The following is a 22,597-nucleotide window of genomic DNA, read 5'->3' on the forward strand; positions in this document are numbered from 1 at the left end:
TATAAAGGCATGTAAAAATGTTAACATCAAATAAGATTTGTATGCTTTTCTCCTGTTAATCTGTCTTTAGTCAGTTTAATTCTCAGGCCCAAGCACAGAACCTCAGAGGGTACAGGAGAAGTCTTTTCCCCATGCAAGGTCTTCAGGGTCTGGGAAGGCTATAGAACTAGCTGAATCCAAAAGTGTTTACAATGGAGAGAATACATTGTATTCTGGGCTGGGTATAATGTAACTGATGTGGAAACACAAATATAAATATATAACCCCACCTTGGCACTGGTTTTATGCATAGTTGGAAGAAACCAGTAGTTCTTAAGAGCTGGTCCCGTTTTAAAAATTATTCTCCCCTATCTTATCACCCTATGCCACTACATTCACACACACACACACACACACACACACACACACACACACACGTGAAATCAGGTTGAAGAGTCATAGGTACACCCTTATTTTGAAGCCCTCAGAGAGCACCTAATCCCATCTGCTAATGTGACCAAAGAGAATATTGAGGTTAAAGACATACTGTGACTTAGCCAAGATCTAGGTAGGACTACAGTCCAGGTACCCAGTCTCCTAATCCAGTACTCTCTCCTCTACACTAACTAAAATGTGTGAAGGTGCTTAACCACAGCAATAGACATTGTAATAGCCATCTTCTCAACCTTTCACTTATGGGACACATGTTCACTGGCCAAGCATTTTAGTGGCTTCACCTCTCTTTAGGCATGGCTCCAGCCTCCACTCCATTCTCCCCACACCCTCATTTCCAGTCTAAGAAGCCTAAGGTCTCTCAGCCCATTTCAGCAAAGCCACAGAAACTTAAAACTGAGTGGTCCAGGAATGGCAGAGTCTAGTAGGGCTGGAGCACTCTGTTTATTGGAGGGAAGAGAGAACTACTGGAGGCCAATGGAGATGGAAGATATTTTGAAGATAGATTGCAATGGGTCTCAAATATCCTGCTGAGAGATAGAGAATAAAAAAAGGCTAGGAACCTTTTTAATGGATGGCCCCAGCCTGCTCAAAGATGACTGATTCATTGTGATAGTTGTTTTTGTTTCTTTCTCTATTTAATGTTTGTGATCCCTCTAGAGTGGATGCTCTTTGAAGGCAGGAACAATGACTCTCAGGCTCAACTCCACATCCCCAGTGGATAGCAAAATGCCTGACACACACAAGTCCTCCAAAGGTATCTGTTGACTGAAGGAATACACACAAAACTACAGACATTCAACTCCCCTTACACTTGTTATATGTGAACTCTCTTGGTCAGTGGCCAACATTTATATTTGTGGAAGTAAAAGCCCAATTGTCACTCCCTTGGTAGTTTGTCCCTACCAGTTACAAGGATGGAGGGAGAGAGTTAGCTGCCAATATCAAGATAGAACAATGGCCTGGAAGTGAAGAAACTTCTCTGGCTGGCTCAGTCTCTGACTCACACATGACCAAGGACAAATCATTTAACCTCCTCTTGCCTTGTTTTTACTGTATGCAAAATAGAGCCTATAACAATACAAGCCTCCTCCTTCCCTTTGAGGAATATTCTGAGAATTGGAGAGATGCTATCTTAGAAGTGATTAGAGCTCCTAAGAACTGGGCTTTCAATACAGAAGCAGTGTTGTTCTCAGGCTGTGTTACAGCTGTTGTTTTTCATCATGAAAGGTAATATTGTAAGGCCTTGTTGGCAAAGATAGGAAACTGTTGCTATGTGTTGACACAATGATACAACAAGCAGGGGGGCAGGCACCTTAAAAGTTTAATGGTTCTGATTTCATTCATTGAATTCCTTCTTCCTCACCTCAAACCTCAATCTCCATTATTCTTTATGGATAGGTGTTTTTTGTTTGTTTGTTTGTTTTCTTTCCAACTTTCCCCAGCTGCCAGGACATCTGGAGAAAAAGCTAGTCCAAGACATAAGTATATTTTTCCTAACTGAATCATAGAACCATGGGGGAACGTACTTCGTAAGGAGTCACTTAGTTCATTCAATTCGACACACTATTTCTGACCATTTTCTGTAAAAGGACATATACAAAGATGAATAAAAGCTGTGCCCATATTTTCGGAAGAGATGTATGGTCTGACAGGCATGGGTGTACTTATATGAGCAGTAAGACAGGAGAAAAAAGTAACTTCCCTGGAAAATCGTGATCACATAGAGGTTGTACAAATCAAACACGGTTTCTGCTTTTGCAGGAGCTCACAGGCAGTGCCAGAAAGAGATACAAACTCTTCACTGCAAAACAAGGCAAACTGCAAATGACTTACAAGCAAACTTGCCTGGGAGTACAGAGGAGAGAATTTATAATTCTGACTCTGAGGATCAGGAAGAGGCATTCAGAAGAGGGAACATCTAAGCTCAGCAAGGACAAGTCTCTCAACAATGAGAACAGTGTGTGCAAAGCCACGGAAACATAAAACGGAGTCAGACAGGGATCATCATCAGAGTCCAGGGGACTGGAATACTGTGCGTTTTGGGGAGGGTTGGATGGGGTTAGAGATGGAAAAGAATTGAGAGACAACTTGTAAAAAGACAAAAGTATCAATGCTTGCTAAGAGGCTGGGAATTCATACGAGCAATAAAAGGTATCATAAATGTTGAGTTAGACAGGAAGATACAACTTATGCTTTGGAAATGACAACTCCTAGAATCTAGGAGACAATGTGGATGACTACTGCAATAATTCAGAAAGCAGATGCTGAGGCTTGAACTGGCCGTCAAGATATGGAAGAGAGAATACAAGGTTTAATCAACTATGAACAAACAGGATGAGGTTCTTGAAGCAGAGGAGGAGTGGAAAATGATGCTTGGAAGAACCATGGTCTAACTATTTATTCCATTACGTTTATGCTATCAGCCCAAATGGCACCCTCCTATGCCAAGACCTGTGACCTGAAGTTGAACCACCTTCTGGGTTTTAGCATGAAATCCTTACTTCCTCTAGAGCAAGAATTGGTTCCTGTTTAGATTGGAACACCATAACCAAGCCATGTTCTTGGGGCCACAGAGTACAGTGGCAGGAGAGAAAGTAGATATAGAAAAAAATGAGACAAATAAAGATAGAAGAAAATAAGAAAAGTTGGCCAGGTGCAGTGGTTCACGCCTGTAATCCCAACAGTTTGGGAGGCCAAGGCAAGAGGACTGCTTGAGCCCAGGAGTTTGAAACCAGCCTAGATAACATGGTGAAACCCTGACTCTACAAAAAAATACAAAAATTTGCTGGGTGTGGTGGTGTATGCCTGCAGTTCCAGCTACTCAAGAAGCTGAGGTAAGAGGATCACCTGAAAGATCAGGAAGTCGAGGTTGCAGTGAGCCATGATCATGCTACTGCACTCCATCATGGGCATAAAAGTGAGACCCTTTCTCATGAAAAGTAAAGAGAGAGAGAGAGAGAAAGAAAGAGAAGGAAGGAAGGAAGGAAGGAAGGAAGGAAGGAAGGAAGGAAGGAAGGAAGGAAGGAAGGAAGGAAGGAAGGAAGGAAGGAAGGAAGGAAGGAAGGAAGGGAAGTGAGATGAATGACTGACAATAATGATGTCTCACTCCGGGTGCTTTCTCCAGCTCTAGAGCTTAGAAAGTCATCTGAAAGAATATTCCCAGTATCCACAGATGAGAGACAAGCAGCTATTGTTTCTGGCCTCTTTCAATACTTTATAACTTTAGGGGACTAGTTTAGAGCAAAGCACTCTGTAAAGACCATCACAATCTCTCTAACTTGGGATTGCCAATGATGTCAATTTTTACTCCAACGTTTGAAATGTCTCCATAATTAACTAACTCATTTTGCGCATGGTTTGACTAGCCATTACGATTGTAAGATCTCCAAATGCATTAATTCATTCAACATTCGATGAAGTTTATTACGTATATACTGTACACTTAGCCCTGTGCTAGGTTTCAAAAAAACTGAAGTGAACAAAACTAACAATCCCTGACTTCATGGAACTTATAGGGGAGACAGAGAAAATATTTCAACACCTAAACACTTCCATTACAATTTGGTTATGAAGGAATAGTATAGGCACCATAGAGCAACCAGATCTGGTCCCATCCATTTTCGCAGACTTGAAGGATGGGTAGGAGTTTGCCAAGCAATAACTGGAGGAAAGCGGATTCCAGGTAGAGACAATAGTGATGTGAAGGCCTGAGATGGGCCTTCTGGAAGGACAGTGTGGCTGGAGTCTTGGGAGCAAGTGGGAGAGTAGCTGGAGGTGAGTATGGAGACTCACAGAGGCAAGCCTTCTCCATGTCTTGTCATCCCTTCCTTAGCATCTAGAATCAGAACACATGAAGAAATGCATCATGGAGTACTAGAGGTATCCTGGCCTACTGGCAACAAGATGCCCCCAAGTGCTGAATTCATCTTTACCTAATGGCATGAGGCTGGATGAAATGGCTTTCATAACTTTGTTTATGCCAAGAACAGCCTTGTAGAAGCTCACAAGAATGAAGATAGCATCTCTCTTACCTTTGTTATTATTCATCTATTTCATGACTGTAAAACCAATGGTTGTAAACTGACTCTAAAGTTAGTTCAATGCCCCCTTTTCATGGAAGACGGGAGATATGCAGGAGCTAGTCCTCAACAGCAATGTTGATATGACAGACACTGTTCTTTCAGGTCAAATGTCTTTATCCACTATTTCTAGGCACCCAACCCTTTTCTCTGCTTCAGGACCCAGTTCAAATGTCATCTCTCCTATGGAACATAACTAGCTCTCCACTGTCATGTTCTTAATATCTTTCCCGTTCTCTTTATGTTCTACTTTATAATAATCTATCTTGTCAGGAAGCAAGAACATCTCTTCTACTCCTTTCTGTTTCCTCCTAAGGTTTGACCTAAATGAAAACAAATGCATGAAGATGAACTTGTTATATAAAATGTACATAAATGGATGAATGACGAATCATTCTGTGAACACCAAAGTGCTACAGTTCAACTCACAGGGGCTTTCTTATCCATCTGGACCCTCATGCTGATTTTTTTAGGATCGGAATCCATATCAGATTTATAGTCTTGTTTCCTTTTCTAGGGAGAGAATGGTAAGAGTGAATAAGCAGGGTGGGGAAGAGTTCCGTATTCTTTTTTTTTTTTTTTTTTTTTTTTTTTTTTTTTTTTGAGAGGGAGTCTCGCTCTGCGCCCAGGCTGGAGTGCAGTGGCGCGATCTCGGCTCACTGCAAGCTCCGCCTCCCGGGTTCACGCCATTCTCCTGCCTCAGCCTCCTGAGTAGCTGGGACTACAGGCGCCCGCCACCGCGCCCGGCTAATTTTTTGTATTTTTAGTAGAGACGGGGTTTCACTGTGATCTCGATCTCCTGACCTTGTGATCCGCCCGCCTCGGCCTCCCAAAGTGCTGGGATTACAGGCGTGAGCCACCACGCCCGGCCGAGTTCCGTATTCTTAAAGTAGGCACTCTAGTATCTGGATTCAAATGAAATCAAGAGAAAGGTGAAAGACACAGATGAATCTAGACTATCACAGAAGTGTAAATGAAAATCAGGCTACTGTTTCCATCCACTAGTGACTCAGCAACGAGCCTGGGACTGATCTCAGGGCAGAGAACCTCTTAGCCACAGACACACCTTCATACCTGATAGCTAAAGAAGGAGATATCAGGTGCTATAGTGTCATTTGAGGCCAAAAACCCAGAGGGAGGTCAGTAATCTATAGAGGGGCCACAACAAAATGTGATCCTAGCAAGCTGGTGTCAAAAAGGACTCTTAATCTCTTTTTTTCACATGCATAAGTAACTGAATGCTGCATGTCAATGAGTTTTCTCTAAGCAGCCAGGCATTGAAAACCATTTACGTGGCACTGGGTATGTATTTTAATAGCATCAGTCTAAAGGTCAAGCAATGCAAAGAAAAGCAGCCAGGAAGCAGGCCAACAGCTCAGGCAGGTAATTGAGCGTGCAAAAGCACTCTCCTACCATAGCGACTACTCACATCTTTATCTCTCCACTACCTGGTGTGGAAATGGTGTTTTTTTAATTTCTCTTCTCTGTTTATGTTAGAAAGTAGCCATCAAGATAAGGATTATCCTTCTAGAAATAATATTGCTATTGGCAATAGTCTATCAGCAAAAGATGGGCTTTCACTACAGAAAAGAGAGGAAGTGTCAGGTATCAGATCTCAGAAGCAAACTCAAGTATCACAGGGAAGATCAGAACAAAACTGAGAGTGGAGGCGGAGCTTTAAAAATATGGAAATCCCCAATGGTAATTCCAGTTTGGAGTCCTGGTAGATGAGAATGTTGGGGGAATACTTTTATAATTCATTGCAAGGTCTGCTGGCTACAGCTATAGAGAATGACATCCATCCATCTATCTGTCCATTCATCCAACATACAAGCATATATTTAGCACATGAATAATAGTGATAATTAGAAGTAGCTACAATTTCATTCATTTCTCATTATATTCCAGGAATTGGGTGTATATATATATATATATACACACACACACACACACACACACACACACACGCGCGCGCTCATTTGATGCTTGTAACAACTCCCAACACTTCAATTTGACAAAAGTAGAAACTGAGACTCAGAAGAGATTAAGTAAGGCTGCTCAAGAAGTCAAAAAGTAGTGGGACTGGACCTAAGAGCATGTCTGACTCTAGAGTCCAGGCTCTTAATCCTGAACTGATCTCTACCTTACTTCACATGAGACTCTGCTAGGTGCCATGGAAAGCACTAAGCAGAGAAAGGCACTGCCCTCAAGGAACTTAAAATGTAGTAGAGAAGAGGAACAATGTAAATCACTAAGAAATACTAGTAAGAAAAATAGCATCTTTCCCGAGGGCTGTACAGAGTTTCAAAGCTGATCAGGTTTTCCAGGGTGTAGTGAAAGATTTCATGGAAGAAGGAACAATTGAATAAATTCTCTGTTATCCATTTTAGAAAGCGAAGAAGTACTATAAAGAACCTTCTAGGTATTAGAAATTTATCTAGAGTAGTGTGTGCGTACACACACACACACACACACACAAATGTCCACACTTTGAAGATGACTAGAAATGACTTCTTTATGAAAGTTTTGCTTAAGCTAATTTCAAAATGACTCTGTATTCCTTCAGAATACATCACTTGCTGTGAATGTGAGTCAGAAAGATGCTAACTGGACAGGGGAAGAATGTTACGATTTTTTAAATTCCCATGGAAAATTTTAAAAGAGGTCTATCCACTTGACACCACAGGTACCACTGATTGAGCGCTTGCAATGTGTCAGGCTTTGTGCTACACACACTATGTAATTTTACCTTCAATTTTATGAAGCACGTTCTTATTCTCCATTTAATGATAAAAATCCTGAGGCTCTGAGAAGTTAATTAATTTGCCCAAGTTCATGAAGCTATAGGAATCATGCTAGAATTTGAGCATGGTTCTCTTCAACACACAGCTACTAACTAACCCATATTTGTGGTCATGAATCTATAGCATTAATCCTGTTAGTTCAGCCTTTAAATAAATACTAGGCAATTGGTAGGCTAGAACACTTCCTAAATATGTCTTTTTTCTTAAAGGAACAAAAGGGTTTTTTTAAAGGAAGAAGAAGAAGAAAAGAGGAGAAAACAAAGACAAAGAGAATAAAATTAATGTATCACTTAGAATATACCAGTTATTCACTGAGCCCATTTATTTCACAAAAGTAAAATGACAGAAGGCAACATTTCTCCAAATTACCCAGCCATAAGTGGCTAAGTTTAGTTAGACTTTCAGGAACTCTGCTGAGGATGGAAGGAGAGAAGACAAAGATGGCAAAGAGACAAGACTCAAGAGAGACAAAAGCCAATGGCCCATTAAAAAAAAAAAAAAAAACCTACCCAACTATTCCCCTAAAACTTCAGTTTCTGTGCACAAGGCTAAAGGAGTTTGGCTTTCTCTTTTCCTCTCTGAGGCACCAGGGATACTTCCCATTGCTTATGAGAAAAATAAGCTGAAGTCAAGACATTTCCTAAGGAGAAAGAGAAGACTAGGTACAAAGATGTTGAAGAGGTAGTGGGTGCCTGATGAAATTTAGTCCAGAGTAACTCAGAAGGAACTCTGAAGCCTCAACATTGTGGACAGACTTGGGAATAAAGTAGTATGATTGATAGCCAAGAGCTTCTGAATCTCCAAACATGAGCTTGTGGAAACAAAACTACTGTTCTCAAAACTGTGTAAACTGCTGGGAAATTTAAAAAAAAAAAAAAAAAAAAAAATACACACACACACACAAAAAAACTTCCCGGCTAACATTTCTAAGATATTTGTAGTTTATACAACTGGCAGAAACCTTGCAATGGTTCAGAAGGGATAAAATTGGGTTTGTCTCTTCAAGGAGGCAAGAGCTTCTCCATAAGGGGCAGATAGTTTCTCCCAAATGCGAAAAATGCGAATGCTAACTCCTAGGAATCCAGGCTGAAAGGGAGGGGAAAGATGGCAATCCAAAGAGGGTTTGTGTGTTTCACTCTGGGAATGGAGACTAAATAGTTCAGAGTGCTCCTAGGAGATACAATTAACAAAGTTCTTCTCAGACCAGTGTCTCACCCCATGTTGAAGGGCCGTAAATGCTGTTAGGAAAGAGAGAAGCCATCTGATCATCCACCTAGACTAGAAAAACATAATCCTTTTTTTACATATAATTTTAACTTTTATTCTAGATTCACAGGGTACACGTACAGGTTTGTTACCCGGGTCGATTGCATGATGCTGAGGCTTGGAGTATGATTGATCCTGTCACCCAGGTAGTGGGCACGGTAGCCAGCAGATAGGGTTTCAACCCTTGTCCCACTCCCTCCGCCACCTATAGTAGTTCCCAGTTCCTCCCACTGTTCTGCTCTGGGTGCTGCCAGAACCAGCTACAAATGATTAGAAAGCTACAAGAAGCAAGGGACCACCTAGGTAGCCAGGATGTCTCCCCTTCTCACTGCTACCTCACTCCACATTCCGTCCCCATGTGGGGCCCAGAGCCTTTGGAGGGCTGGCCATTGTGCTGGGACCCCTTTCCCTGCTTCCTTCACTCACTCTACAGAAGACCTGGAAAACAAACAAAACAAAAATGCTTGCAATCCCGGGAAAGATGAGAAGACTGTGTCCTAACTCCCTCAAGCTTTTCTGTGCAGGTCCTAAGGGGCCCAGGATGCGGCCAGAGTCCTAGCCTGAGAGCACTAACAAAGTTCGTTTCCTAAACTGTTGGCATCTTTTTGAGATAAAAGCGGATGCTATTCAGAAATGGGGGAGGGGGCGTTTCCCAGTGACTGAGAAATCAGTGTGGGCTTTTATTGGTTATTACTGAATATTTATGTACCATTTATCACTGATCGTTGGCTATGAAAAAGCTAGATAAAGACATTGGGCCACCTGAGTGCCTGGGGCTTTCAATCACTAACAAGTCAGCCTATCAGAAGGCCCTATTTCTGAGGATCTGCTGGAGACAAAGGTTCTTTGTTAACTGGAATGCCCCAGAGCAAGGAGTTGGAGCTGTGTTGCTCTAAACGAAGGAAGAGGGAGAGGAAAGACAGAAAGAAAACCTTTTGCTTTCCCAGCAGAAACCTAGGATTAAGAGCAGGGACTTTTTAAAGGAAAGGGCTCGTTTTAAAAGGGAATGCTTCCAGTTTTTACCCATCCAGTATGATATTGGCTGTGGGTTTGTCATAAATAGCTCTTATTATTTTGAGATAACGTCCCATCAATATTGAATTTATTGAGAGTTTTTAGCATAAAGGACCGTTGAATTTTGTCAAAGGCCTTTTCTGCATCTATTGAGATAATCATGTGGTTTTTGTCTTTGGTTCTGTTTATATGCTGGATTACATTTATTGATTTGCATATGTTGAACCAGCCTTGCATCCCAGGGATGAAGCCCACTTGATCATGGTGGATAAGCTTTTTGATATGCTACTAGATTCGGTTTGCTAGTATTTTATTGAGGATTTTTGCATCGATGTTCATCAGGGATATTGGTCTAAAATTCTCTTTTTTTGTTGTGTCTCTGCCAGGCTTTGGTATCGGGATGATGCTGTCCTCATAAAATGAGTTAGAGAGGACTCCCCCTTCCTTTGAAAACTGGCACAAGACAGGGATGCCCTCTCTCACCACTCCTATTTGACATAGTGTTGGAAGTTCTGGCTAGGGCAATCAGGCAGGAGAAAGAAATAAAGGGTATTCAATTAGGAAAAGAGGAAGTCAAATTGTGCCTGTTTGCAGATGACATGATTGTATATTTAGAAGAACCCCATCGTCTCAGTCCAAAATCTCCTTAAGCTGATAAGCAACTTCAGCAGTCTCAGGATACAAAATCAATGTGCAATCACAAGCATTCTTATACACCAATAACAGAAAAACAGAGAGCCAAATCATGAGTGAACTCTCATTCACAATTGCTTCAAAGAGAATAAAATACCTAGGAATCCAACTTACAAGGGATGTGAAGGACCTCTTCAAGGAGAACTAGAAACCACTGCTCAATGAAATAAAAGAGGACACTAACAAATGGAAGAACATTCCATGCTCATGGATAGGAAGAATGAATATCGTGAAAACCGTCATACTGCCCAAGGTAATTTATAGATTCAATGCCGTCCCCATCAAGCTACCAATGACTTTCTTCACAGAATTGGAAAAAACTACTTTAAAGTTCATATGGAACCAAAAAAGGGCCCGCATTGCCAATACAATCCTAAGCCAAAAGAACAAAGCTGGAGGCATCATGCTACCTGACTTCAAACTACACTAAAGGCTACAGTAACCAAAACAGCATGGTACTGGTACCAAAACAGAGATATACACCAATGGAACAGAACAGAGCCCTCATAAATAATACCACACATCTACAACCATCTGATCTTTGACAAACCTGACAAAAACAAGAAATGGGGAAAGGATTCCCTATTTAATAAATGGTGCTGGGAAAACTGGCTAGCCATATGTAGAAAGTTAAAACTGGATCCCTTCCTTACACCTTATACAAAAATTAATTCAAGATGGATTAAAGACCTAAAACCATAAAAACCCTAGAAGAAAACCTAGGCAATACCATTCAGGACATAGGCATGGGCAAGGACTTCATGTCTAAAACACCAAAAGCAATAGCAACAAAAGCCAAAATTGACAAATGGGATCTAATTAAAGTAAAGAGCTTCTGCACAGCAAAAGAAACCAGCATCAGAGTGAACAGGCAACCTACAGAATGGGAGAAAATGTTTGCAATCTACTCATCTGACAAAGGGCTAATATCCAGAATCTATAAAGAACTCAAACAAATTTACAAGAAAAAAGCAAACAACCCCATCAAAAAGTGGGCAAAGGATATGAACAGACACTTCTCAAAAGAAGACATTTATGCAGCCAACAGACACATGAAAAAATGCTCATCATCACTGGCTATCAGCGAAATGCAAATCAAAACCACAGTGAGATACCATCTCACACCAGTTAGAATAGTAATCATTAAAAAGTCAAGAAACAACAGGTGCTGGAGAGGATGTGGAGAAATAGGAACACTTTCATACTGTTGGTGGGACTGTAAACTAGTTCAACCATTGCAGAAGACAGTATGGCGATTCCTCAAGGATCTAGAACTAGAAATACCATTTGACCCAGCCATTCCATTACTGGATATATACCCAAAGGATTATAAATCATGCTGCTATAAAGACACACGCACACGTGTGTTTATTGTGGCACTATTCACAATAGCAAAGACTTGGAACCAACCCAAATGTCCATCAGTGATAGACTGGATTAAGAAAATGTGGCACATATACACCATGGAATACTATGCAGCCATAAAAAAGGATGAGTTCATGTCCTTTGTAGGGACATGGATGAAGCTGGAAACCATCATTCTGAGCAAACTATCACAAGGACAGAAAACCAAACACCACATGTTCTTACTCATAGGTGGGAACTGAACAATGAAAACACCTGGACACAGGAAGGGGAACATCACACACTGAGGCCTGTCATGGGGTGGGGGTAAGGGGGAGGGATAGCATTAGGAGATGTACCTAATGTAAATGACAAGTTAATGGGTGCAGCACACCAACATGGCACATGTATACATATGTAACAAACCTGCACGTTGTGCACATGTACCCTAGAACTTAAAGTATAATATAAAAAAATGCTAAAAAGTAAAAGATAAAAAAATAAAGGAAAGGGCTCTTGGGGAATGATGAAGACCAGGGTAGGCGAAATTATCTTTCACAGATTTCCTACTCAGATTGATGACACAGCTCTGACCTGGCTGTAGGCCCGGGAAGGCTCCCTGATAAAGATGCAGAGCTGAGATGAATTTCCAAGTCTGCTACTTTAATGTACCTTTGCTGCTGCCTTCCCCCAGATCTGGAGAGGCTAAAGAACTTTATTTTTCTCTTTTGGAGGGGGGTTGAGTAGAGGAAGTTGAGAAGCTTGGAGGAAGATATGTTCAAAATAAACTGAGAACTCTGATGATTATTTTTAGTCTGGAGAGAGAAGAACAATTCTTTTATAGAACAAGCATTCACTTAAATAGGTTTCCCCTATCTGGGGGATCCCCAGAAATGCAAATCATCCACTTGTGACACTTAACGGTTCTTGCCCAGGATTTTGTTTTTTTTCTTTTTTTGGCTGGATAAGCCAACTGGAATAAAAATGGGACAATCAAGTCCAGACCAGATCATTAAAAAAAGACAATGAATTAGGAACCACAGCCCGAGACCATGAGGGTAAGAACTCTGTAAGATAGATGAAACTTTATCCCTTTCTCACAGTTATCATTTTTATTAGTACATTGTTAATAAACATGAACAGGAAACATCCTGTTAATAATTTGCAGTATGACGAAATGAAAGTTTGGAGCTTCTTTCCATCAACGAAGTGAGGTGCTGTGGACACTGCCGTCCAGGCTGCCTTGGACAAGGTGGAAGGAAGAACCCAGATGGAAAGCTAAGGCAGTGTTTTAAAAGGAAAGGGGCCTGAGACAGCTGAGTTTGGAGGACCCCCCCAGGAAGGTGGAAAAATCAGGGAGCAAGCTTGGCTGAGACAGCCTTGGACCTTCCCAGGAAATCATCCTAGGCTCCCCATCAAAGGCAGCACAGTGGGCCCAGGTGTCCTGTCTTACTAATGCACTCCAATCATCACCTCAGGATGAAATCAGATGATCATTTTAAAATTTCATTCTTTTTTTCAAAAACTATAACACTATACTTAGAGAGTTTTTAAGTCCACATCATATAATTAAAATTTGCAGCCCTCTGCCCCCTTTAACCCAATCCTCCTGCCCCAGAGGCAACCGCCCTCATCTCATGCATCTTTTGCCTCCCCTAGGCATTTCTATGTTTGTAGGTGTGCTTACAATGCCATTTCTTGATGTATTAATTTTAAGCATTATTTATTGGTTCCCTGCCAAAGAAGATAGGAATTTTGCTCTTTCATATATACACATCCAACTTTCCTTCCCCCATCACCCCAAAAGAGTAATATTACACAGTTACATTAATAGTCAACATTCACAATAGGAGCATGCAAATATTATGCACCACTGATATGAGTAGTGCATAATATTTGCATGCTCCTAGTATGAATCTTGCTCAATGTTTGTTTTCTCCTGCACCCTTCATACCCCTCGGATGACTGAGAACTTTTCTAAGTTCCTGTAGAAGAGATGTCCAGGTAGTCTGTTCAGTCCCTCATGAACACCACTGTCCACCCCCAGCACTCTGCCTTTATTTGTGTTGTTCTCCTACTTCTCTCTTCCTTCCCTCCAAATCCCAACACCTTATGTAACATTTCCTCTAAGAAGCCCCACCTGTTTCATCGCTCTTTTTTGCTTCTAAATGTCTATATAATTCACAATCTTGAATACATAATTAAGCCATTCATTACATTCTTTCTTACAGAGTGTGGCATTATTCCTTTGTGCTATTCTTGCTTCTCCAACTGTAAGCTCACTGAAAACAGGTATTTTCTGCCTTTCACATTCTCTGTATCTGTCACCCTCAAGAAAGTTCCATCACAGTGTAGCCCTCAATATATTTTCTGAGGCTACTCCTTTGGAGACCATTATATTACCCAGGTATAAGCCCTGGACAAATTCATCCTAGCAATCAGTTTTCTCTTAAACCCTTCTCCCTAAACAGAAACAGTTGAGATCATTACCCACCGGGGAATTACAACAAAGCTAAAAATTCTCAGTCATCTTTGACAGGTGTTCTACCTTACCTACCCCACATCTGATCAGCTGCCACGTTAGTGCCACAGTGTCTCCTCTCTGCCTTCGCATTGTGTTTCCACTGCCTTTTCCTATTTCTCTCACTCTCCCACTCCTCTTCCTTTCATTGTCTATAGCCCAGACTGTTTTAATTGCTTCTTGAATTACCTCCTCTTTCTTATCTCGCCTTCTAAACCCATCTACCAGATAAATTTTTCTACAGAATAGTTTGTTCTCATTCTGTGAAATCTTCAGTGATTCTTCATTGTTCTCCTACGTTATGTTCCAGATTCTTCTCCTAGCATTTCAAAGCTCCCATTCAGTCTTAGTTCCTAGTACCCTCAACTCATCCTCTACATTACCTCCAACTAGAGGCCTCATTATTTTCCAAACATACCTCCATGCTTTGTGGCCTTAATGCCTTTGCATGTGTAGTTCACCACCTGGAATGCTACTCTTCATCATTCCTGCTGTCACTTCCACCATGAAGCCTTCCCTGCCCTCCTCAGCTCAGCTAGGTCCTCCTCTAATCTCAATTTCTATAACTTTTCATTCCATCTTTCTTGAGGAGCTTGTTACATTTCACTGCTTATTATCATTATTTGTGGGTCTGTCTTATCTCTCTGCCTAGTGATCGTGGATGGCCAAGACTCAGTCATTTCATATTCCATTCTCCACAAACATGGCAAATCACACAGATTAGGAGAGGCAGAAGTTGAATAAATGCCTATTAAGCAAGTGAATAAATGAAAACAAAATTGTGTATTTGTCTCTTGAACATACCAGATCCTTCAAAAGACCATTCTGATACTCCTTTCTCTCTCTCTAGCAGGTGCCAGGGATAAGTTTCAATGTCCAGCTTCTGATAAAGTAGGAGAAGGGTATAGCTAAGTTAAGCCTAAATGCTAGGCTTGCCAAAAAAATGGTGTTCTAGAGTTAAATGGAGTGCCTCCTACTCCTATGCATGGGGAGGTTGCACTATTTCCCAATCCAAAGACCCTTTGGGGTATGGGTTTCAACTCGAAGAGATGGTAATTCTGAGTTGCCAACACCAACCCAGCTTGCCTCAACCTCACAACTCAGCTCTAACTGCAAAGTAGCGCCCTCCCCATCTGTAAGTGGAAAAGGAAGTCTCTGTCTATTTTTACAGAGATGAGGGGGAGGCCGAAGGAAGAATTTCATTTAATTTCTATTTCTTCTCTTGGTCTCTAACTTTCTGGCCAGGGGTTTCTATTTCAAAAACTCGGTATTATGTAAACATAGAAGGGCCCTTCTCAAAGACAGAAGCAACTTCTACTAATTTCCAGTCTCTTTTCTGGCACTCTCAGGAGTCCTGCTAAGCATCTTGATCCTAGGCAAATTTTTCCTTGGCTACAAAACACTTGTGATGGCCAACCCTGGGTCAACAGCTTCATTTGGCTCTGTGTCCCCAAGATTTTTGCAGTACTCTCCAGTTGAAAGCTTTCCTAAGAAAGAGGATGTTGTCCATGACTTCTCTGTTAGGCCAATTCACATAGAGCCAAACGTGTTTCCACTGAACAAAGCCTACCACAGCCAAGAATAACTCTTTAAAATGCCCTTTCTAACCCATTCCACAATTACACAAATAATTCAGGCAAAAGCGAATTGTGAACTGCACATTCCATATCTTGATGCTGTATAGACTGTGTAGCCTGAACGCATTCTAAACAGGTAGACTACCTGCCTCCCCTATTAAGGAGATACAGCAGAAGGTAGGCAAACTCACAGGTGCTAGCTCCAATGGGGACTATGTCATTTTTTAAATGGTCCAACAAAAACATGCCATTGAGATTGTTACCAAAGCTGGACAGCCTTCATAGCTCTGTATCAAACAAAGAGGGCTGGGCCCATGCCCTGGAGATCTGAGATCTAAGATTAGCAAGCTCACCTTGATGCAGTGATGAATCAGATGAAATTATAAGAAAACAAGAATTATTTTTATTTTCCCTACCTTTGTGCCACATACGAGTACCCTCAGGGAGAGAATTTCTGGAACCGGGATGCTAATATTGTAGATGAAGTGCATTAGACAGTTTGGAACTATTCTGGATTCCTAGTCTTCTAGTCTACCAAGGATGGTAGCAGATGGCACAGGACCCAGTCTGTTTCCAAACGTTACATTTGTGAGTAGAAACAGGCACTTTGGCCAGATTCCAGCTGGTACATTCAACAAAGAATAACATAAGCCTCAGATTCCCCATTGGTAAAACAAAGGAGGTTGGGTGAGCTATTCTCTAAAGTCCCTTCCAGCTCTAATATTTTATGATTCTCAGTGGTAAAAATTCAGGGATTTGGAATGACCAGTCTCATTCTCCCATTAAGCTCTGGGTGAATCAAAGGCCAGCATTACATTGCATCATCTCATGTACAGTAATATGTGAATGACATTACACAATACCAGCTTTTATTAATGGGAACACTCTTCCAACAATAATGCAATACCCTTGAGCTCATTCTGGCCTTCTTTGTTAGTACCCAACCCAGCTGCATTGTCAGGAGATACAAAATATGACACAGACATTGGAAGTAGGAGCAGTTGAAGAGGGCAGACACATCAGCAAATGACACAAACTAACAGCCTGTAGTCCTGTTCATGCTCACAGTGGATGCTTAGTGAATGCCTGGTGACTAACAGTGAGTAATGCAGAAACACTAGTGGACTTATTAACTGACGAGAGTCAACACCTTTGCACTTTGCTATTTTCCTAGGGGCCAAGTCTCGGCCAGAGTGGAAGGGAGGGAATTCAAATTTAGGAGCACTTTTAGAGTTCCCATAGGTTGAGAACTCTCATATATTGGTGTTCCACCTCCTAAGTATATGGATGGGTTCTCCTTCATTAAGCAGATATATACTCCATTCCTAAGAGGTTTCGCACAGACAAATTTTGAGTCTATTTTACATGCTTTATTCCTGACATGGGTTTCTGTCCTAAGTCCTTGTTGGCTCTTTAATGCTGCAGGTACTAGAATGGGAACCAGAGATCCTCAAGTATCTCACGAGGTTTGTTACCTTGAGGAGTCCAAGAAGCTCTCCTTGCTTCCCTCGCTTGGAATTCCCCTGGCCCTCTGCAGACATCAACCCTGGCAAACAGCACCAACTTATAGCTCTGGAAGGAGAGAAGGAATAGACAACAGGCTTAATGTAATATTTCAAGACACAAACGTCCCACCTCCTACGACTTCAAGAAGGAGTTGAGTTCAGCATTGTCCTTTGATGGTTCCATTACACCATTTGTTTTTGGAAAACACTGGTATCCAACAGCCACCCTATGCATGCTACCTTTCTCACATCAAGACAATCCTCTCCAGCCCCATTTTCACAAGACCCTTCTCTGAACTGCTTTACTGGAATCTACACACAAATATTTGCTGGGAGCACACATCATTCCTTCTTCTTTGGTCCCTGAGTGCCAGAGCGCAGGGTCAGGTTAAGAGCCTGATTGGTGCCATGGGACAGAACAAAACCAATTGGCCACAGAGACCAAGTTTTGAGAGAAATAAACTTTAGTAATAAGACACTTGCTAAATGGAAGAGAAGAATGTTAGGCTAGAATAAATTTTCTGTTCATTTTTCCCTACTGTCTCTGCAAATCATATCAGATTCATAATGTCAGAGGAAGAGCTAGTTAACGTTTTATAAAGTGTGACACCCACTGAGGTTCTGACTGATTTCTCTCTGTGCTCATTCCCCTTTTGTGGATGTTCCTCTCCTCTTGTCAACTCAGGTTTCACTGTTTTCCCTTTAACCACATTGAACAGGTTGATATCTCCTCATGCTGTAAAGGTGTGAGGTGTGCTTGGCCTTGGACAAGCTTGGAGGACTTTTTCTTTTCAGGGAACTTAAAGATGACATCTTCCATCGAGTCAGCCAGCCATTAGTTCAGGGAAACTTTCACATCATTTGCAGTTGGAAAGCAGTTAACACTGACGTGAAGTCTCTGCTTAGAAGTTTGCCTCATTAAGAGATATTTGAATTTCTACACAGCTGGATATTTAAATATTTAAATAATCCCAAAGAAGCGTAAACACAAAACGTAGAATAGTTACTTGTGTAATGAAGCTGAGGGGAAGCACCTAGATGAGAAGTTTCATAATTTTACAAGTTGCATGAATTCTTGGAAATTCCATAGAAGTGTCTGAAGAAATGAACCTCAGTAGGCCCTGAAATAAATATCTATGGCATAAAAGATCGCTGCCTTTTGGAGAACAGGCCTGGGAAGAGGACTGGGTCGGTGTTACGAGTGTTCTCCAGGGAGGCTGGGGCCTTGTTACCACCTCTGGATATTTGGTCTGTTCTTCCCTCCCAAATAGTTTTTAGAACCATCTCTAGGAAGTGTTCAGTGTGCATGATTACCCAGACTGCAAGATGTGACTTTGTGGTCAAGTGACAAGGACAGAGAGTGATGTAGGGAAACTGGTCCAGCCAACTTGTGCTTAAAGATACGTGACATGTCTGACAAGCTGTTTTGGCTTTTGGACTCAAGGATTCTTCATTTTAACAAATCCAGGAAAACAAACCATAGAACTTTCTAGTATTTCTTCTTAACAGGGAAGATGAATCACACACCTTCTGACTCTATTCCTCACCACACACCTTCTGACTCTATTCCTCAAGCTCTCCCCTCCCCCAGACTTCACTTCAATACTGCCCCTCATATCCCTCCTGGATCTCTGAGGGTGAGGTTTGAGCAGGGTGAGAGTCAGAGGCACAGTGAGACCCAGTGATATAGCCCAACACCGGAATCGGGAGATGATGTTGTCTTACTTAGTAACTAAATGTAAGAATGTCTGTTGCAAAAATAACTTGCTAATAGAAAGCAAAATTTTTACACTTTGGCTGCAGCCAAGTTTGACAACATGAAGATGCTCTGCCTCTTTTCAATAACCAAGGGGCACACAGAGTATTCAGAATCAGTGCTTCATGAGATAACAAAAGCTAGTGTCTATGCAATATTCCCTTCACATACTACTCGCCTGCAGAGGTTTTAGCAAACAAATCAAAACACTTTTTTCTTTTCCTCCAAAATGCTGAAAGGATAGAAATATAGACACTGAAGTCTGTCTGTTTTATTACAGATTAAAGCTAGTGTAGGGGCTGTGAAATTAAATAAGCAGTCACAATAGTTTTCTAATTCTTGCCAGAGTAAATTACACTTACCCAGCCAGGCACTGGTGGAACTGGATGACCGCAGGTTGATCTCCAGGCAGGTAGAGGTGGCTCACCTTATGGCAGAGTAGGAAGCAAGCTTGGCCTGAGAACAGACTACTCTGAGAAAGTACAGGAAAAGATATACCATGTTCACACTAATCAAAAGAAAGCTGGAGTAGCTGTATTCATATTAGAAAAAGTAGATTTCAGATCAAAATGATAAAAAGGTCTTTCATAATTCTAAAGCAGTAAATTGATGAAGAGGGTATAACAATTCTTTGTGGGGTTTTTTGTTTGTTTTTTTTTAGACGGAGTCTTGCTCAGTTGCCCAGGCTGGAGTGCAGTGGTGTGATCTTGGTTCACTGCAACCCCTGCCTCCCAGGTTCAAGTAGTTTTCCTGCCTCAACCTCCTGAGTAGCTGGGATTAGAGGTGCCTTCTACCACGCCCGGCTACTTTTTTTTTTTTTTTTTTTTTTTGTATTTTTAGTAGAGACGGGGGTTTCACTATGCCGGCCAGGATGGTCTCAAACTCCTGACCTCAGGTGATCTGCCCACCTTGGTCTCCCAAAGTGCTGGGATTACAGGCGTGAGCCACCGCACCCAGCCACAATCCTAAACAGTTATGCACCTAGTAACAGAGTTTAAAAATACATAAAAACAGAGCTTGACGACTTAAAGCAAAAACTGATAGAACTAAAAGGAGAAAGAGACAGATTTATAATTATAGTTGCTGACTGTAACAGTCATCTCTCAATAATGGATAGAACAAGTTGACTGGAAATCAGTAAGGCCTTAGAACATGGTCAGCAAACTACATACCTTTGGTCCAAATCCAGCTCATTGTGAATCTAATATGGCCACATCCATTTATGCATTGTCTGGCTACGGCTGCAGACTGGCGTAGTTGTGACAGAATGTATAGCACAAAACTGAAAATATTTAGTATCTGGCCCTTCACAGAAAACATGTGCAGACCCCTAAACCCCTAATTTGCAAGACTGGACATTGTCAACCAGCTTAACATAACTGACATTCATAGAACACTCCATTTACAGAAGACACACATTCTTTTCAAGTGCACATTGAACATTACCAAGACAGACCAGTACCTAATTTCAAGACTTCTTGTAAAGCTAGTTATCAAGACAGTGTGATATTAGCATAGAGACACCTATGTCAGTAGAAAATAATTGACAGTCTAAAAATAGACTCACACAAATATGAGAAACTACTGACAAAGATGAAAAGACAATTCCGTGGATTAACAGTTAATCTATTTATTAACACATATTATCTTGTACATTTAATGCTCATAACAACTCTATGAGGCAGGAATTGTTAATATACCCACTTTCAGATGAGAAAACTGAAGTCAAACTATTTGTCCAATATTCAAAGTTATTAAGTGGTAGAACTGGAATATAAACTCAGTTTGACTCCAGAATCCATGCTCTTAATCATTCCACCACACATTACAATGTGCTTTTCAGGAAAACAAAATACCGGGTGCCACACTCTGAAACCATTGTTCCAGGAAACCATTTTTAAGAAATGTAATAATTTACTAAGAAGATTAACATTTAAAACATTGTAGCAATGGAGATTTTAAAATAATTTTAACATTCTTAAAGCAGCCACATACTTCAATCATTCATATGGTAAATACTTATTGAGCATGGTTAACTATAGGACATACTTCTTATTCAATTGATACATTACCATCATATCAATGAGGTTCTCTATTAGAAAAAAAATTAAGGTTAGTATAGGCTATCCCTAAAACAGCATTTCTTTGCTTTCAAAATCTATTTATTTTACAACCTCAGATTAGCTTTCTCCCATTCTTTCACTTCTGAGATTTGACTGCACAGGATTGCATAAGATGTATGTATTTTTAACATAATAAAACATAATTGTAGTTAAGCCACAAGGAAGAAATCTTTCTATCCAGCTTGGCTGTTACCACTGCTCTGTGCATAGTGGAAAAATAATATATATCCGGAAATTTAACATTCAAAAACAGAGCTTGATGCCTTAAAAGGGAGCAACTTTGTAAAGTAAATATTTAAACACCAGTATCCATTTAACTTTAGCTTTCTAAAACCCTGTTTCATATATCTAGAATAAAGTACAGTGCAAGTTTTCTTAACCAAATGCTATTTAACCAGTTTACCAGAAAAACCAGTGCTCTCCGTTTCCTCTACAAAACACACTGATTGATGGCCAAAACATGCTGGAAATTTGCAACTATAGACACCTTTGTAGCAGGCAATTCCAATTAAGTTTTCTGCTTACCAAGAGTCAATTGCACTTGTTTCCAAATGCATTTGTCCTGGTTCTATGTGTTCCTTTACTTACGTAATTTAATCAAGCATTATATAAACCAATATAAGTGTAAGATGAGTGCAAGAAGAGAATTGTTTCTATAAAAACTTAGTTGAGTGTTTGAATTGCCTTTGAATTTAGTATGTGTAGGTTAAGTGTAAAATTTTAGAAGGTTTTCATAAAATTACAGAATGTAGAAAAGTTCTTTATTCATCAGCTTTGTAAATGTCTTTAAATTCTTTAAATAATCTACTTAAAAGATAATGAGGCCAGGCACAGTGGCTCACGCCTGTAATCCCAGCACTTTGGGTGGCCGAGGTGGGCGATCACCTGAGGTCAAGAGTTCGAGGCCGGCCTGACCAACATGGTGAAACACTGTCTCTACTAAAAAAATACAAAAATTAGCCAGGCGTGGTGTTGGGCACCTGTAATCCCAACTACTCAGGAGGCTGAGGCAGGAGAATTGCTTGAACCCGGGAGGCGGAGGTTGCAGTGAGCTGGGAGAGTGAGACTCTGTCTCAAAAAAAAAAAGATAATGAAACTGTATTGTCAAGTGTGGTTTGGCCAAGAAAGATGACAGGAAACTCCATAGGTAAAGATGCATAGGCAAAAGTAAGGCTGAGAATTAAATCCTCACCTTTTTTCTCTCTTGCCCAAATTCCTATCTAAGGAAACTGGGGAACCATGCCCTACAAGCCAAAAAAATCTCATCAGGTGGGTTTTATTTCATCCTACTTGGCTTACTTTCCAACCTGAATCTGGAATAATATCATATGATGGATAAAGAAGGAAATCAAAATATTTTACCCCAAAATATGTTCCTTTGCCATATTTTAAAATGGTTCTGCAAAGGTGGGTTTGTGGGGGAAATTTGCATCTATAAAGTGCCCATGTTAACATACAAATCCCTCCCCTTCCAGGACCT

At 40.9% G+C, this 22,597-nt stretch overlaps 1 long non-coding RNA gene across 7 annotated transcripts in view; it reads right to left on the reverse strand.

The window, feature by feature from the left end:
* Positions 1-22,597, reverse strand: part of LOC105466161 (uncharacterized) — a 94,387-nt gene that overhangs the window by 40,404 nt on the left and 31,386 nt on the right. For all 7 annotated transcript variants that reach the window (XR_011607790.1, XR_011607791.1, XR_011607788.1 and 4 more), the window contains 2 exons: positions 19,357-19,466; positions 17,209-17,305 (listed from right to left, as the gene is read on the reverse strand). This is a non-coding gene — a long non-coding RNA (uncharacterized lncRNA). The remainder of the gene's footprint in view (positions 1-17,208; positions 17,306-19,356; positions 19,467-22,597) is intronic.

The sequence above is a fragment of the Macaca nemestrina genome, chromosome 9, assembly GCF_043159975.1.
Source record: "Macaca nemestrina isolate mMacNem1 chromosome 9, mMacNem.hap1, whole genome shotgun sequence".
In the NCBI taxonomy this organism is placed as follows: Eukaryota; Metazoa; Chordata; class Mammalia; order Primates; family Cercopithecidae; genus Macaca; species Macaca nemestrina.